At 28.5% G+C, this 17,613-nt stretch overlaps 1 protein-coding gene across 9 annotated transcripts in view; it reads left to right on the top strand.

Annotated features, from left to right (window-relative positions):
- LOC123272099 (protein scalloped) overlaps positions 1-17,613 on the top strand; it is a 159,523-nt gene that overhangs the window by 34,170 nt on the left and 107,740 nt on the right. The window lies entirely within an intron of this gene.

Here is a 17,613-nt window from a genome sequence, read left to right as displayed (position 1 = left end):
AAATTACTTACAAATATGTTTATGATACAAACGCTAAAATCGTCGGGAATTTTTTTTTTTCTAAATCGTTTATTATACTCGGCTAGACAACTATGTATTTAATTTCTATAATGAAGGATCTCTTGTTCTATAGCTTGTTCAATCGAGTTAAATAGCCGATTGGTACATTCGATCGCGTCATCTCTTGATGCTTACACATCCCACTGTCCTAGACCTGTCTCAACATTATAACTTCAAGTTCAATTGAATCAGAAATAAAAAAAACCAGAGAAAAAAGTTTTTCAGAGTGCTCAGAAGATAATTTTTAATTTTTAATACTCAGTAGAATCTTGTATCATACTCAGTGATATCTCCGCGATTGTTTTTATAGCGCCTGCGTACTTAGCATTATCTGATGACTTCGAACAGGTTAGATCTTATTGTCAAAAGTCTAAACGTAAAAACATACGTCTTGTACACTATTTTTACATATATTGTGATTATAATAATTATACCGTCTATAAAACATATTGTTGCATATCACAAAATATAAATGTTCATATAGTAATTAATGCATCAATCATATTTTTTTAATGTTCAATATACTGATAGTTGACTATAATTCACAAATTGTAAACAGCACGCGCAGGCGCTAGATAGAAAATGGCGCAGATTTCACTGGGTATAATCCAAGATTCTATTGACTATAATCCAAATTCTACAGGATACAATCTTGGATTATATCTGGTGGGATCTTACGCGGTATAATCTGAGATTTTACTGGAGGAAATGGAAGATTACAATGAGTATAATCCAGATATCACTCAGTATAATGTGGATTATACTAGCTACTGTCTGAAATTTCTTTTCTCTACAGATGTCACTAAGTATAATCTGGAATGATATCCAATGTAATCTCATTCTTTCCGTGTACGCATGTTCCAAAGTATTCTTGATTTTCTATTACACTGAGAAAACGATTCATTTAAATGAAATGAGGCTCGTTAACTATAAATAGATCTCTTATTTAAATATCACCAGAAATATTTATTTGATACAAATAAATTTATTTATTTGAGACAAAGTTATAGTATATTTGAATGAAATCCAGATTTGTTTATAGTTAACAAATATTTCTATGGTGCTAACAATCGTATATTTCAACCAAATCAGATTTGTTAACTATAAATAAATGGTATGTTTGAATATACTCAAAGCAATGATTTTTAGTTTTAGGTTATAAAGTTGTAAAAGTGGACATTTCGAACGTTTGGGGTAAAATGGGCACTTCTTTTGGAATTATTACTTATACTGAAATTAACAATGACCATAAAGTTAGCCGACATCTAAAAATTTTTAGAATTTTTTTTATTGAAAAAAATTTTACAAAAAAAAATTTTTTTTTAATTTCATTTGTAAAAAATTCGAAAAACTGTAAGTGTGCAATTAAAAAAAAATATTATTTAGTTCTAATTTAACACATTAAGCAAAATAAAAAAATAAAAAATGTCGACTAACTTTATTATTTAAAATTAACAGATATCTGTAAATTTTTACGACTTTCATAACAATAAAATTATTATGAAAAAATTTTAATTAAAAATTTTCACATGTTAAAATTAATAAATATTATAAGTGTAAATTTTTTAGGAGCATTTTTTTTATTGTAATTGATTTGTTATTAAAATTTTTTAAATTGACAGCTGACGGCTAACTTCAGTATCATAGTATTTTTATTAGTATTATAAGTAATAGATATATTTTTTTACGAAAATAAACTAATATTGTTATAAAATATACAAATTTTATATTCAATAATACATTTGAAAATTTTCTGTAAAAAAATTATTACTAAACGACACGGATTTTAAGTTAAGAAATTTTTTTTTCGTTCCAATAACTGCATGAAATATAAAAAAAAAATTAGTGAAAAAAAAAAATAGTAATTCACAACCGGAAAAAATTAAATTTCTTTAAGATCAATAGGTAAATTAATATCATAATAAAATAAATATAAAAGAAATAGTGGTTGGTCACAAAAAAGTCAAATGTAAACAATACTCTTACATTAAAAAATAGCGACACCAAGCGTAATTTACTTGAAACGAGATTTGTTAATAGTTAACAAATCTTTATTTGAATGAAATAAATGAGTCGATTCAATTAAATAAACCAAAACGAAGTAGTATTTGATTCCAAGTAATATATATTTATATAAAAGAAATTTGTTAACATTAAATAAATATTTTTGATTCATTTCAAATAAATCTGTGTATTTGAGTCAAACAAACCGTTTTCTCAGTGTAGGTGTTATAAAAATATCCGAAATTGTATCACGTCTTAAGGAGGGGGGGAGGTTTATAAAGGCGAAAAAAGCATATTTTTGTGATTTTTTTGCGGTCATATAAGTGATATAATTTTATTAAATTTAATTACATATTATTGTACAACTATTGAAGTATGTCGGAAAAAATTTTCAATGAAAAATATTAATACATAAGCCGGTGACGTTGAATCTCTAGAGGCGCCTTGAAAAAAAAAAGGGGTTTTGGGGTAAACATTGTAACTCGTTACAGGATCATCTGAAACAAAAAAATTGATATGCGTTTTGAAGGGGATGAATTTCTCGAGGTAATCAGAAAGATTTTTTTTTTTCATTTCCGTCTATTTTTTAATAACAAATTAACCGCGATTTTTTTTTTAGCTAAAATCACGTTTTCCACTTTCAAGTACGGTAAAAAATAGAAAAAAAAAAAAAAAATCTCTTCCTGATTACTTCGAGAAATATATCCCCTTCAAAACGCATATCAATATTTTTGTTTCAGATGATCCGGTAACGAGTTATAATGTTCACCGTAAAACCCCTTTTTTTCAAGGCGCCTCTGGAGATTCAACGTCACCGGCTTATGTATTAATATTTTTCATTGAAAATCTTTTCTGACATACTTCAATAGTTGTACAATAATATGTAATTAAATTTAATAAAATTATATCACTCATATTACCGCAAAAAAATCACAAAAATATGCTTCTTTTTCGCTTTAAAAACCCTACCCCTCCCCTTAATCTTACAAGTTTTGAAAATTTTATGATAATCTTATCTTAAAACGGGTAAACAATTCAAAATATAATTAATGATGGTACTGATTAATATGAATTTTTTATATTATAAAATTCATGATTGAATTTAGTTTAATCTCGAAAAAATTAGAAAAATTTAGCCCCAAATTTCTAGATAGTTACAATTAAAGCGCAGATTTTATTATACGAATTGAAATTTGACATTAATTAAAAAATATTAGCTCATATTTTGTTTATTGTAAAAAATTAACTTTTTTTTTCTTTTGACTACGATTGTTAATAACTTGATCCCCTTTTTCCGTGCATCCTACTTGATTTAACCCTCGTTTCTATTTATTTAAAGATCAAATCAAATTCCAGGTGCGTATATTGTAAAACCAAATCCTCAGCAAACTATACTCTACCTTTCCCGTATTATAAATTTTTTAATGGTTGTCGATTCTCTTCGGTTCCTCTTGTATTGCCTAACGCCTTAACCACTTGAGACTACCACTGTAATAAATCTTACTAAGAAGTTTTTCAGGTAGATTTTACCGTAAGATACACTGTGAATATTTTTTATAGTTCCATTTAATTTCTATTAAAAAGAAGAATAATTTTATTTACGACATTTTTTTTTACTTTTTGGTTAACAAAGCATATTCAATTGTAGTTTTCTTTTTTTTGAAATTTTCTTGATAAACACGTAATTTTTTAAGTTAATAAACTTAAAAAAAAAAAAAATTAGGAAAACGGTTGACCCTAAAGGCCATCCCTGCAATTTCCCGCCAATTCCGTTAATACCTGGCCGCTTTTTTGAGCTCTTCGAGTTCAAAAATAAAATCTGTGATCTTTTGAGCTCTCCGAGCTCAAAAAGATACCTTTTCTATGCTTTTGAGCTCTTTGAGCTCAAAAGTCTGATAGAAGTTTCATAGAACACTATTTTTTGAATTTTCAAACCGCAATAACTTTTAAATGAATGAACCGATTTTTACGCGGTTGGCGGCATTCTACGCAATTTTTTAAGCCTCATAAAGAATTGCTAAGTTTCAATTGGTAAAACTAGAAGTTTCGGAGTAACTCCGAAAAAACACTTTTTTCGGTTTTCTTTCGTTCACGATATCTCTCGAACGAATCAACCGATTTTGACCGGATTGGCGGCGATCGACGTGGTTTTTCAAGGTTGAGAGCTGATTAGTTTTTGGAATCGATCGGTAAAGCCGTTTAAAAGTTATCCCAAAAAAACCATTTCTGAAAAAATTTTTTTTCCTATTTTTTTTTAGATTCTTCTAAATTTCTCGAAATCTATCGGTCCGAATCGGTTCAAATTAACAGGAAATCTAAGTTTGGTGAAGCCCTTTCGAATGGCACCAATCGCGATGAAATCGGTGCAACCGTTCAAAAGTTATGTGGTTTACATGCTTAGACACACACACACACGCGCGCGCGCACACACACGCACATACACACATACACATACATACATACAGACATAGTGACACCCTCGCGGGAATAGTCAGGAAAGCTTCCTAGGACCTCGAAACGTCGAGATCTGATGAAAACTCGATTTTCGAAAAACGGGGTAAAACCAATAACTTCCCTATTTTTCGAAAATCTTCGATTTTCTTAGCGGGAAGTTAAAAATAAGTGTATCAGACTTTTAAATTGGAGATCCTGGGCTCAAGTCTTCCTTTCGCCATTTTTTTTTTTATTTCTTCTAACAAAATTCATGAATTTATTATTTTTATTAGAAAATTTTTTTGCTCAAAATTGACTTTGTATTCTTCAAGTTAAATTCATATCGTTATTCAATTTATAGTTAAAAATTCATAACTTCTATGATAAAATTTAAATGATCAATGGGAAGTTGATAAGCTGATGTGTTTCAATAAAAATACAGTTCGATACTTAACTTATAGTACTCAATAATTAGAAGTATAAAATAAAAAGGCTAATGGAAATGATTTTACCAGTTTCTTGAGAGCCATTAGAAAAATTACCTGACTCATACGTAATTGATGGTCTTAGTTCGGTTATGGTGATAGTAGCTGTGGGTTGTACAAGTAATATAATATAACCAGAAGTAGTTTGGTCTCTCCAGGAAAAACTAAGTATATTGTATACAGTTGTCCCAAGAATAGTTGGTTGTTTTATTTCTTAAACCTCAGAAGAGTAGGAAGCGCCACTTTGGTTGACCACAAAAGTATTGCGCTATAAAATAAAAAACATCATAGAGAGTACTTTTGTTTTTTTCTTCTTTGCTTCTATAGTATTGGTTCTTCAATATTTTCAACTTCTTGACATGAAAATTTTAAATTTGAAAAGTTTATGGAAGCTATTGATTTTGGTTGAATTTTCGAAAGTTGAGTTTTCCTAAAATCTCGTTTAAAGTTCTTGGGAACCATTCTGACTCTTTACAACTAGACGTCCAGTCGTGTGTGTCTGTAATAAAATTTTTCATTCGATATCTCAAGAAGATATCAACTGATTTAAAATCTTAAGCGTGGCGCTTGAAGAAGTCTGTTGAAGCTGACATCTGATTATTAAATCTTAAAATCAATCGGTCGTAGACCTTAGACACTATTCTAAGAATAATCATTTTAAAAAAGCTGTTTTGATAGTTGATTGAAAGTGTATGGGTGAAAAATTCTATAAGTAAAAATCATAATGCAGTTCTGTACTTTAGTCATACTTTAGTCAGAAAAAATATATCCCAAAATATTTCACTCATGTCTCAAGATATTCAGTTTTCTTAATTCAAAAAATTATCTCAATAAATTAAAATTCTTCGATTCAGACCAAAAAGTTTTTCATCGTTATAAAATGTTGTATAATAAAAATTTTAATTTGCCAAAAGATTGTTCTGCTATCTTTAATGAAGAATCTAATTTTTAAACCAAAAATAAAAATTTCACTGAAGAAAACAAAGTTATGCTTACACGGAAAATAGATAAAGGGAAAAATTACATTGCAAATACACGGAAAGAACAAGATTACACTAGATAACATTCCAGATTATACTTAGTGACATCTGTGGTGAAAAAAAATTTCAGATAGTAGCTAGTATAATCCAGATTATACTGAGTGATATTATATTTATTGTAATTTTCCATTTTCCCTCAGTAAAATCTTAGATTATACCGCGTAAGATTCCACTGGATATAATCCGATATTGTATCCTGTAGAATTTGGACTATACTCAGTAGAATTTTGGACTATACCCAGTGTCATATTTGCGCTATTTTCTTTCTAACGCTTGCGCGTGAAGTGCTGTTGATAATTTGAGATTACAAGACGTATGTTTTTATGTTTAGACTTGTGACAATAAGATCTAATCTGTTCGTAGTCATATGATAATGCTAAGTGCGGAGGTGCTAGAAAAAAAATCGCGGAGATATCACTGGGTATAATCCAAGATTTTACTGAGTTTAATCCAAATTCTGCAGGATACAATCTCAGATTATGTTTAGTGCAATCTTACGCAGTATAATCTGAGATTTTACTGGGGGAAAAATGGGAGATTACAATGAGTATAATCCATATATCACTCAGTATAAGCTGGACTAGTATATGTTGCGCGCGTAAGCGCGCGTCTGAATATTAGTATGGAGTTTTATATATATTTTCATGTTTATGATGTATTTGACCAATCACGTTACGAATAGTTTGTTTCCTTGTGTATATTTTCATATTTTTCATCTAAATTATAAGAGTGGATTATACTAGCTACTATTTGAAATTTTTTTTCACTACAGATGTCACTGAGTATAATCTCGAATTTTATCCAGTGTAATCTTGTTCTTTCCGTGTAGTAATAAGTGTCGCTTCAAATTTAAAACTAGAATAATTCCCTTTCGAAATAACATTTTTAAAATTCAAACTTTGAATGTTAATTTTCACAGCTTTAAATGTAATATTTACATTTTACAATGTAATTCTTACAAAATTTGTAAAAATTACAACTGAAACTGTCATTTTTCCAGTTTTTTATACGAAGCGCCACATTACATTAAATAATGTAATTTGTTTCTTTTTCTTTTTTCCGAGAAGTTAATAAAAATTGTTTTTTCATTATAAATTTGACAGTATCATTCTGACATTATATATCCTTGAAGTACGTGACAATAGTTATCAATCGAAGATATCGATCTTACAATCCCAACTAATGATATAAAATAAAAAAAAAATTTTAGAAGCCATATAACCGGTTTATTATTTTGGATCAAGATTATTTCTGAGTCAAGATAGTTTTTTGATTAGTGTAAGAATAAAATAATAGCCAATTGTTTAATATACTTTAATGACATTCTATTGTTTTAATAAATTCAAAGGGAATGTAGTTAAGTTAAAGTATAATATAATAATAAAATCCGTAAGATGAGATTTACATGAGATGGGATTAAATTGATGATTACATCACGAGCAAGCTAACAAGTCGGCTAAAGACAAGCCACATCGACCTTTCTCAGTCTTAATCAAATGTCACTGTCTAAATGATTTATAATTTTCTTCTATTTAACATCTTATACATCTAACTTTATCTCTGCCAAGATGTACATCTTGACTTTTCAACTTGTTTTACTCATCATTGCCAGCATCTTACACCGGTTAAATTTTTTTAAAAATTAAATTGACATGAGTTAAGGGTTAAACTAAATAAAATACAATACGCTACTAATCCTGGCGATTGCTTGAAACATTGTTTCTTTGTTCTACGAGTGTGAGAAACCACGATGTCATTTTCTTCTCCCTGGGTTCCCTTTATTACCTTTCTGTCGGTAGCATCCCCGGAATTTTTCTCCATCAGAGTTACTTTTTTTCGTTCACTAACTGACGAGAAGAACAACCTGGCCCTTTGCTTAACTCATTCCCAGCGGTTTAATTATCTCATTGCGAGATTGACTATGACTCGTGTTTTAAAACACTTTTACAGTCTAACAATAAATTTTTATATATTTAACTAAACAATTACACGGATAATTATGCAGTTTTAATTTTTTTCACTGTCCTTGACTATTGTGCCGGATCTGGAGTAAATATATTCAGCAAAATAGTAGACTGCGTATTTAAAGTAAAGCGTGTCTTGAGCAGTGCGTGAAACAATGCGACACAAATGGATGGCGCCATACCGACGCGACCGTTCTCTAGTTCTTTCTTTCCCTTTCACTCACCACTTCTTAGTTCCCTTTCGTTCATTTTATCACACCAACATCATGTTCTATCCCTTCATCTAATCTGTATTTTATAAATAAAATTATACAAGGATAACAGCGTTTAATTCAATACAAGAAAATAACGTGCATTCTAAACGGAAAAAATGACTAAAATTAAAAAAAAAAATATGTAATTTTTACAGATAAAATTTTGTAAAAACTACAAATTTTTTCAAAAAAATTTATAGATAAATTCTGGAAAATCTACATTGTTATGTTATTGTTGCAGAGTAACTTCTTGAATTGAAATTTAATTTAATTATTAATAAAAAATGTAAATACACTGTCAATCCAAGTGTTTTAAAAGTGACTACAAATGGGCATTTTGTAGTGAATTTCAAATTCAATGGGCCTATTGATAGTGAGTTTCAAATTTTTACTATATTTTTATTTATTTCCCAAACATAAATATGGGTCATTCCATGCCAAATCACCTGATTTTAAAAATCATATTTTTTGATCCGGTCGAATTTTTTATATGTTTTTGTACATATAAAAAGACATCAAATCCTAAATTTTGAGCCCTTAATTTTCAATAACATTGGAAATACGAATTTTTGAAAATCGCGAAAAGATAACGATGAGGTAATTTTCAGAGATTCATAACTCCTGATTAAATTATCGTAATTTTATTTTGCAAGTGGCTGTTTTCTTCAGTTTTAAATGTAGTTTTCGAAAAAAAAATTAAAAAAAAAACTTTTTTTTTTACCATTTCTTTTTACATTTTAACTCAAATTTTGACTTTTTTGAAGACCAACATTTTTAATTTTCTTGAAAAAAATATATGTTTTACTAGACTGTAAGAAAAATTTTTAAGCCCTTTGTCAAATGGGGATTCAAATATCTTTGATTTTTTAAGCAACTTTTTCGAATTTTTTTAAATCAATAATTCGAGTTTTTTTAAAGATTTTTAAATTTTTCATCAAAGTTTTGATGTAAATATGGACAAATAATATTTTCCTACTGCGCCAATGATATAAATTGAAACCCTTTATTGATATGTTACGACAAAAATTTAATGACAAAGTATTTTTAACTCAAAAAGCAGATAAAGACTCTTTTTTTATATCTAGGATCATTAGCTAGCAAACCTTAGTTTTACATTTTGGTGAATAGAGCGCACATACTACGTGAATGCTACTTCCTTCAGCAAGGACGCAATACTTAGGTCTTAAATCGACAAATTTTGAAAATCTGACTTTTAGTGTACGGTAAATTTAATAAATTTTACCGAGTAATTTTTTCCATCCACATGGTTTGTCAATAGATTTTATTAGTAATTTTATTCTTCGAATTTTAAAGTATTAAAGTTCTTAAGTAGGCAAAATAACGTGAAAAGTGAAGTTAAACACCCGGTATAAAAGCGGTAGGAATCGGATCTACAACAAAGTGACAATCTTGCGGTGCCGCCTTTAAAGTCTCATCTGTGATTCGATGCTCGTAATGACGAGGGTCTTGGTATCGAGGGAATGGAACGGATAGGAACAAGACAAGGTACCGAAGATGTTGTATAAAAAGATAGAGACAGAACGGTCTTTCGTGTTACGACAAACCGGTTTTCCGTATCTCGGATGACTCATCCTCGCGACGTAGCGTTTTGTGAGCGTCAAGTGCATTTCCTGGCATCCTCTCTACTTTTATGTGCTGTCTTTTTTGCAGTTCTTTACACTATTGCTTTGTTATTACAATATTGTTCGTTTATATTTTAGGTTCAAAATTGATAATATTTATCGTATATATAATACAGAAATTCGTATCTCTAAAGAATTCAAGATTCTACACAGTGACCCCATACGTAGTATATAATATAGTAAGGTTAAAGATGTTCAGTGAAGGTTTAATGATACACACACTCGACAAATGTATATTAGAATCTTACTTCAACTCTTGTATTGCCGTTATTTCCATTATCGCAGGTAGAAGGTTAAAATTTTGATCTCACATGATCCTTTTCAACCTCGGATATATAAAAACATGTACGCCAAGAAATATTGAAATTTTGAATAAAATACTGGGACGCTTTTGAACCAAGTAATTATTGAATGAACAATCATGAAACTAGTCAGGAAAGTGTGTAAATAATAGTCCTTCGTAAATTGATTTTTTTATTTTTAAATTTAGTCATTGAAAAAAAATAACAAAATGATAAATAAATAGGTGGTGTTCAAGCGTAAAACTGCCTTATCTCAGGACCTATCACATATTCAAGTAAATAAACTTTACTATTAAGAAATAACTAATAAACGTATGACCAATATAATCTTTGAGATTGATTCAATTTTTTGGTTATTCTTTATTTTAGTTTAGATCACTTACAAAACAGAATTATTGAAATGCAGCCAGGTTAAGGTAGAAAACTAATTATGAACAAAAAAATTTCATTTACTATACTCTCATGTATACCCGACTAGAAAAAAAATTGTAAAACCAATTGGGTGCCCAATAGGGAACCCAACATTGGGATGTAACGCAGCACCCAAGATGGTCCCGATCGGGTAATCCCTATTGGGTCCCAAAGGGGTTTACCCAACTATATTCCAATTGGGCATACTCTATAAGGTTCCAATTAGGTCAGCCCTGCAGAAACCCTAAGATAATCCAATAAAATATAAACATACAAAAGATTTGCTAAAATTAATTTTTTATTTCAATAAAATAAATAATAAGAATAATTTTATTCCACTACACTGTTATTTTTTTTGTTCATATTGTTTATCTTTCGAAGAAGACCATGGCCGTCCCAATCCCGAGCTCCTTGTAAAACCGATTTCAGAGCATTTAAAATTGCCGGTTTGTCTACAGCATAAGCTGCATTTGAGCTCAATTTTTTTATTAAAATATCTAAAATATTAAAAAAAAATTAATTTTCAATAGTTAAGACATACATTCAATAAAATTAATAAATATTATAGTAAAATAACTCACCTTCAACAGAAGTGTAAAAATTTAATGTCTTGAAATCTTTTTTATTTTTATCAACATGTGACACGTTTGATGGCACATATTTTAGAGCAATATCACGGGAAATATATGCTCGAATAAGACGACTCATATTTTTTACGAGTCTCGTTTTTGTTGACATGCTGCATCATCTGACATTTCTGCAAACAATTTAACACTTATAACATAATTTTTAACTAGTATATTTTATATTTCAGTAGATTAAAGGATCCTCTATTAAATAATTAAAAATAATTTATCAATCTCATATTTATCATATAACCAATTGATCCCTGAAATTTTCTTAAAAACGATTAACTATTTGCAGGAAATGATAATATCATTAATATTTAAATTTTCAGTAGGTTATTACAGTTATTAATACAGATATTGTAGTTAACAATTAAATTTTAAATCGATAATTTCGAATTTGAAAGTTAAACCGATAATTTATTTTCCAATAAATGATTTAAAACAATCTAATAAATCAATAAATTGAAAATTGTTTGTTCGATAATTTGTTTTTAAATTGATGAACGTAAGGAATATAATCAATAATTTTTTTATCAAAAAAAAATTTACAAAATTTTGATTGAACATTTTCATTGAATAAAAAATGTTTATATTAATAACTTTTAATCTTTTTTTATTTAATTATAATAATTGATTAAGCTGTTAAATTTTTAGTTTAATTCGTAATTAAACTTTTGACAATTGATTGTTTAAAAATTTTTTAGTATTAACCCGTGTAAAAAATTCGTCTTAAAATTGTCGTTCGTTTAAGATCTTAAACGTGACACAAACCAAGACTATTTTAAGACTCTTTTAAGACGCCAAAAAAATCGAGAGTAGATTTTGAAAATTTGCTTTTCGAATTTTTGTGAAAATTAATTTTAGACGATTTTACGACTTTCTAACCGCAATATTTTTGAGTAAGATGTTTTTAAATTGAATTTAAAATTGTTAAAAATTATTATCTGACAATTTTAAGACTTTTTTAAGACGTTCTGTTTTAATGTTCCAGGGCTCTGTTGCTGTTTGCTCATTTCAAAATAGTCTCTAAATCTTTTTTTAAGATTTTTTTAAGACTAATTTAAAAATTATTTTAAGAATTAAATCTTAAAATAGTCTTAAAATCGTCTTGAAAAAATCTTAAAATAGTCTTAAAAAAATTATTAAAAAATTTTTAGGCTATTTTGAGATGATATCACAGTGACAGCTCCAGAAAATTGTTATGGAACGTCTTTAAATTGTCTTAAAATTATCTTAAATTAGTCTTAAAAAAATCTTAAAAAAAAATTTAGACTATTTTAAGATGGGCTAACAGCGACAGAGCCCTGGAACATTAAAACAGAACGTCTTAAAAAAGTCTTAAAATTGTCAGATAATAATTTTAAATTCAATTTAAAAACATCTTACTCAAAAATATTGCGGTTAGAAAGTCGTAAAATCGTCTAAAAATTAATTTTCACAACAAATTCGAAAACCAAATTTTCAAAAATCTGCTCTCGGAATTTTTTTGGCGTCTTAAAATAGTCTTGGTTTGTGTCACGTTTAAGATCTTAAACGAACGACAATTTTAAGACAATTTTAAGACGATTTTTTTACATGGAAATTGGTTTTCGATTGAATAAATTTATTTCTATTTATTTATAAAAATATGAATAATACTTTACCAAAGACTCATTTAACTTTGAATCAGTGCCAATTTTTTCATTAAATTTAATGAAAATTGCATCTTCTTGAATAAGGAAGTTAAATTCTGCCTCTTGCTTGTCATCATTTGTACTTTCACCAATATCTTCGTTGTTATTGCTATTGCATGAACAATTTTTTAATTTTTTCATCTCGATTTGTTGAAATTTTAACTCTGACGTTTTGTTAACAAGTTGCGAATTTATACATGCAATCTGCTTACACAGACTTTGGAAATATTTGATTACAGTTGATTTCTCTGTAGAATGGAAAATAATAATTAATACAATAATTACGCATTAAATTTCTAAAATATTTTCTAATTAAAAAAAGCAAAAAAACTTACCATCTACTGCTAAAGTTTCATTTGGTCTTTGAAGAGCGTTTTCATTTTGATTTGTCATAATTTTTTTTTTGTATTTTCACCACCCTGCCCTATATCATGCCCTATAGAGTCCAATACACAAGCAGATGTACTTTTCTCTGTTAAAAAGTTATTCGTATCAAGCTTGAATTTTTTAATATTTATATTTTGTTCCTGAATTTTTCTTTTTTTGTTGGAACTTAACATTAATTTTTTTGAATGTAATGATCGCTTCTTATACGGTGAAGTAGCACCAGATTTGGCTGGAGTCTCATTGAATGATGATGATGATGAAAATGAAAGAGATGTGTCGACTTTTTGGTCAGATTGCTTCAAATCTTTTTTCTTCATATTATTGAATCGTTTTTTTTTTTTATGACGTGATAGACTGAGTTTCAAATGAAGACTCATTTGAAGATGATAACGGAGGTAAATTGTTTTTCTGGCCAGATCGCTGTAATTTTATTTTCTTAGGAAATTTCATGGTTTCTCTTTCCTCATCTGAGTCACTTGGTTCATCAGAATCTATACAAAAGAATATAAAAGAATTAATTTATTTATTTAAATTGTACATACCAGTTTTTGTTGGCGATTTATTAAATTTTAGACTGCCTTTGTTTAATAGATCTTTCATTTTATCTGCATTATCAGCATGTGATTTGATTTTTAATTTTTTTTTGTCACTTGTTGCTATTAGTTCAGCAGATTTTTCATTATCAGTAGTATACGCATATGGATTTTTTTCCAGAATTTCCAGTCTTTTTTCCGCTTCTTCGTATGTATCTGTGATATTAATTGATTAATGATTAATATAATTGTAAAGATAACACATTACGTTTTAATAAAAAAAATAGTTAACCCACTTAATTTAAGATCACTAAATTTAGCAGACTTTTAAAAATTTTCTGATTTTTTTTTCATTAATAGAAATTAGAATTAAAAAAAGTTTAAGAAATTGTACTTTTAGTATTTCAAGTTTTGTACACATGAAATTTTTTTAAAAGATTGTTTTGTGATAATTTATTTAATAATAAAAATCATAAAAATTTTTAGATGTCGACTAATTTCAGTGTCATAATTAAAAAATGATAAAAATAAAATATAAATGTATAAATAAATGAAAGACATAACATACTTGCTCTGCCTCGAATGTCCACGAGGTATTCGGGCCATGAAGACAAAGGTCCAGCACACTTCATAACCATATTTTGCAATGTTTTAAATTTCTGTAAATAGATGTAATACATTTTTTTTGTCCATCAATTTATTTAATCTATAACAAAGCTCTTCACGTTATTCGAATGAATTAATTATTTTATTTAAATTTCACTATAATTCATAAAACCCGTAGAATATAATTATAGTGAATAAAATATAACTATTAATGTATATCAGGACAGTACTTCGCGATTACAATAAACACACAGAAAAAAAAATTAAGTTGAATTAAGAAAATAATTTTGAAGAAGTTTATCGTCTTCATTTTAGTAAAAAAATTCTTATACTAAGAAATTTTACCTGATTCAATAATTTTTTATGTGAGTTTTTTAAGAAAATTGAATATATTATGACAATTGAGATTAATACAAAAAGAGCCAATTCCTATGTCAGAGCTTACGATAAACAATAGATATACTATTGGTTGATTAAAGAGGAAATTGAAGGATCGTGATCAGAACATTCGCTTTATGGATTGTGTTACACTTACTCGTGTGGTTTTTGGTTACTTGCCTATCACTCATTCTGACATTTACCAAACTGGTGCTTTAGTGTATGCGACATGAACCTTAAGCTCATGTTGCGACAACACGATCGTCCAATTATTTACCTCTGAGCCCACGTGTCGCATCACGACTATTAACCATTTACACTGAGAGAAAATTGTTTTTTCCCAAATCAAATGAACTTTTTTTCAAGAAAATTTCTGATGACTAATTTTTACAACTTTTTGAAAATTGTACAGAAAATTTCTTTTCTTTATTACAATAATTTCATATATTTATGTTCATGCACAAATTTTCATTTCAAGTATAATTAAAAATTGATAATAACGAATTGACTATTAAATTAAACCACTAGATTTTTTAAAATCAAGTTGTTATGCAGTCTGGTTAATATTTGGTTCATTTACTCTCCAAAACTGCTGATTTTTTTTAAAAGAAATTTTTTCTCAATGTAGCATCAATCTGAATTCCTACAAAAAAAATCACATGAGAGTGTGAAGTTAGTCAATAGTCGAAACTCGCAAAAAATGGGATCTGATTCCTTATTGGTCGAAATTAAGGCGCGCGCGTAGCGCACTATTTAAATTTCTAGTTTTTATTAGTTACAATAGTTTTATTAGTTATAATAGTTTTATTAGTTATAATTAGTTATGAGTTATAATTAAAATACATGAAAATCTTGAAGTTAGTCATAGGTCGAAACTCGCAAAAAATGGGCCACGATTCCTTATTGGTTGAAACTACGGCGCGCGCATAGCGCGCTATTTAAATTTTTAGTTAAATTTAATTTTTCTTTTGCAAATAAAATTTAAGGAAGTTGATCTAATGATTAGACGTAACAAACAGTAGACCAAAATTTATTCATTAAAGTGCAAGATTCGAAGTCTATTTCCCTTGACTATTAAATCAGACTAATGTGCGAACATATAAACATTTGAGGATAAAAATAAATAAATAACTGAGTGAAAACGTGGAAGGATGAACCAGACGAAATAAATACATGTCCACATCACACACATATACACAAAATTATTTATTTATTTAGTAGTAAAAGAAGAAGAGGAAATGTATAAAAAAAGAGCAAAAAGAGCAGAGTAGTATCGAGGGTCTCGGGTGGTAAAATGGTGAGTGTAGGTGAGGCAAAGAGAAGAGTACTCCTGGCAGTTTGATTTATGGTAGACGTACCGAGTTATCGTTTCGCCAATAGTGTAAGTCGAATAGAAGAGTGGATAGTATAGGAAAAGAAGTTCAGGCAGAAGGTAAAAGGTAGATGGTAGATGGTAGTAGAAGTAAAAGGCAAGCGGAAGACGTGGGCAGAAAAAGGAAAGACAAGTCTTCCGAGGCGTCAGTTGCGAATCGATAAACGGAATCGCTTCGTACTTCCGGCTGCACACCTATCGCTACTCTTTTATCTTCTTCGTCTTTCATTCGTCTTCCTTTGTGATTGAGTGTTACTTTCTTTACCTTTTTTTACCATTATTATTATTTTCTTTCCATTTATTTCCCAATTCCTGATATTGTGTCTGACTACCAGCATTTGATTTACTCTAATGGAATTACCATTAATTCAGGAACATTTTTTATTCCGGTTTTGTTATTTAAATTTCGCTGTATAATTATTTTATTTATGTTATTTAGAAACGTGTGTCGATATGATATGACGTGCAAAATAACTCTGCAATGTCAATATCTCAAAAGACTTACAGAAACATTTTAATCATTTTTTATTTTTTATTATTCATAAAAATGTTCATTGTGAGTGACAATGACGCACATTCAATTTATAAACTCGTACATTTATCTGCCAAGTTTACACAATATGAAGTTTATGTAGTAGCTGTTAAAGTAGGAGATAATTTATGGTAAATAAAAAAAAGTTATGAGCTGATAAATGATTACTTTTTTTTATTACATAATTTTAAATGATTTTTTTACTTAGCTCAAATCTTTTTTTTACTTACGAGGGCGCTTTTGCACGATCGGGACTCGAGATTGCTTCGTAAATTCTTTTAATACCCACTCGGCCTGTTAAAGTGCTGCTCCAATGAGGCGACTTCCTAGTAGTGTAGGAAGGATCGAGGGTGCTGCAGCAACAAGTGTGATTTTCAAGAGCTTGTTCTTAATACTTTTTCGCTCACTTTCTTTCACAATAATATTTGTGCATTATGTGCACGTTTACATTTTATTTTCTTTTTTAAAATAATAATTAATTGATACTTAAATATTTTTGCAAAAACAAAAGTCGTAGAAATTTTTTAAAACTTGATATTTTTTTCTTGAGGCAATCCCTGAAAACTTGTGAATTATTTTTAAAAATCTTTCCCGAGCTTTTAAATGCTCGATAAATATTCAAGTATTTCCAATAGCCTTGACGTTAGCACCTGCTAGTATTCGTGGGTCGTAAAATATAATAATATCTAAAAAATAAACGTTAAAAATATACTTGCACTGATAAAACTTTCTTCATATGAGTAAAGAAATAAAAAATTCCAATGTTTACCGAAGTTTTGTGGCTGCATAAAGTTCGAGGTTAGTTTTTATGCTGAATTGGTTTAGTTATCTGAAAAAGAATAATACGGAAATAAGTGGAAAGTAAATAAAATGATAAATTAAAAATATCGAGTTGATTTGGAGAAAA

This window comes from Cotesia glomerata, linkage group LG9 (assembly GCF_020080835.1).
Source record: "Cotesia glomerata isolate CgM1 linkage group LG9, MPM_Cglom_v2.3, whole genome shotgun sequence".
Lineage (NCBI taxonomy): Eukaryota > Metazoa > Arthropoda > Insecta > Hymenoptera > Braconidae > Cotesia > Cotesia glomerata.
The sequence above is the reverse complement of the archived record's forward strand: the minus strand, read 5'-3'. Positions and strand labels throughout refer to the sequence as shown.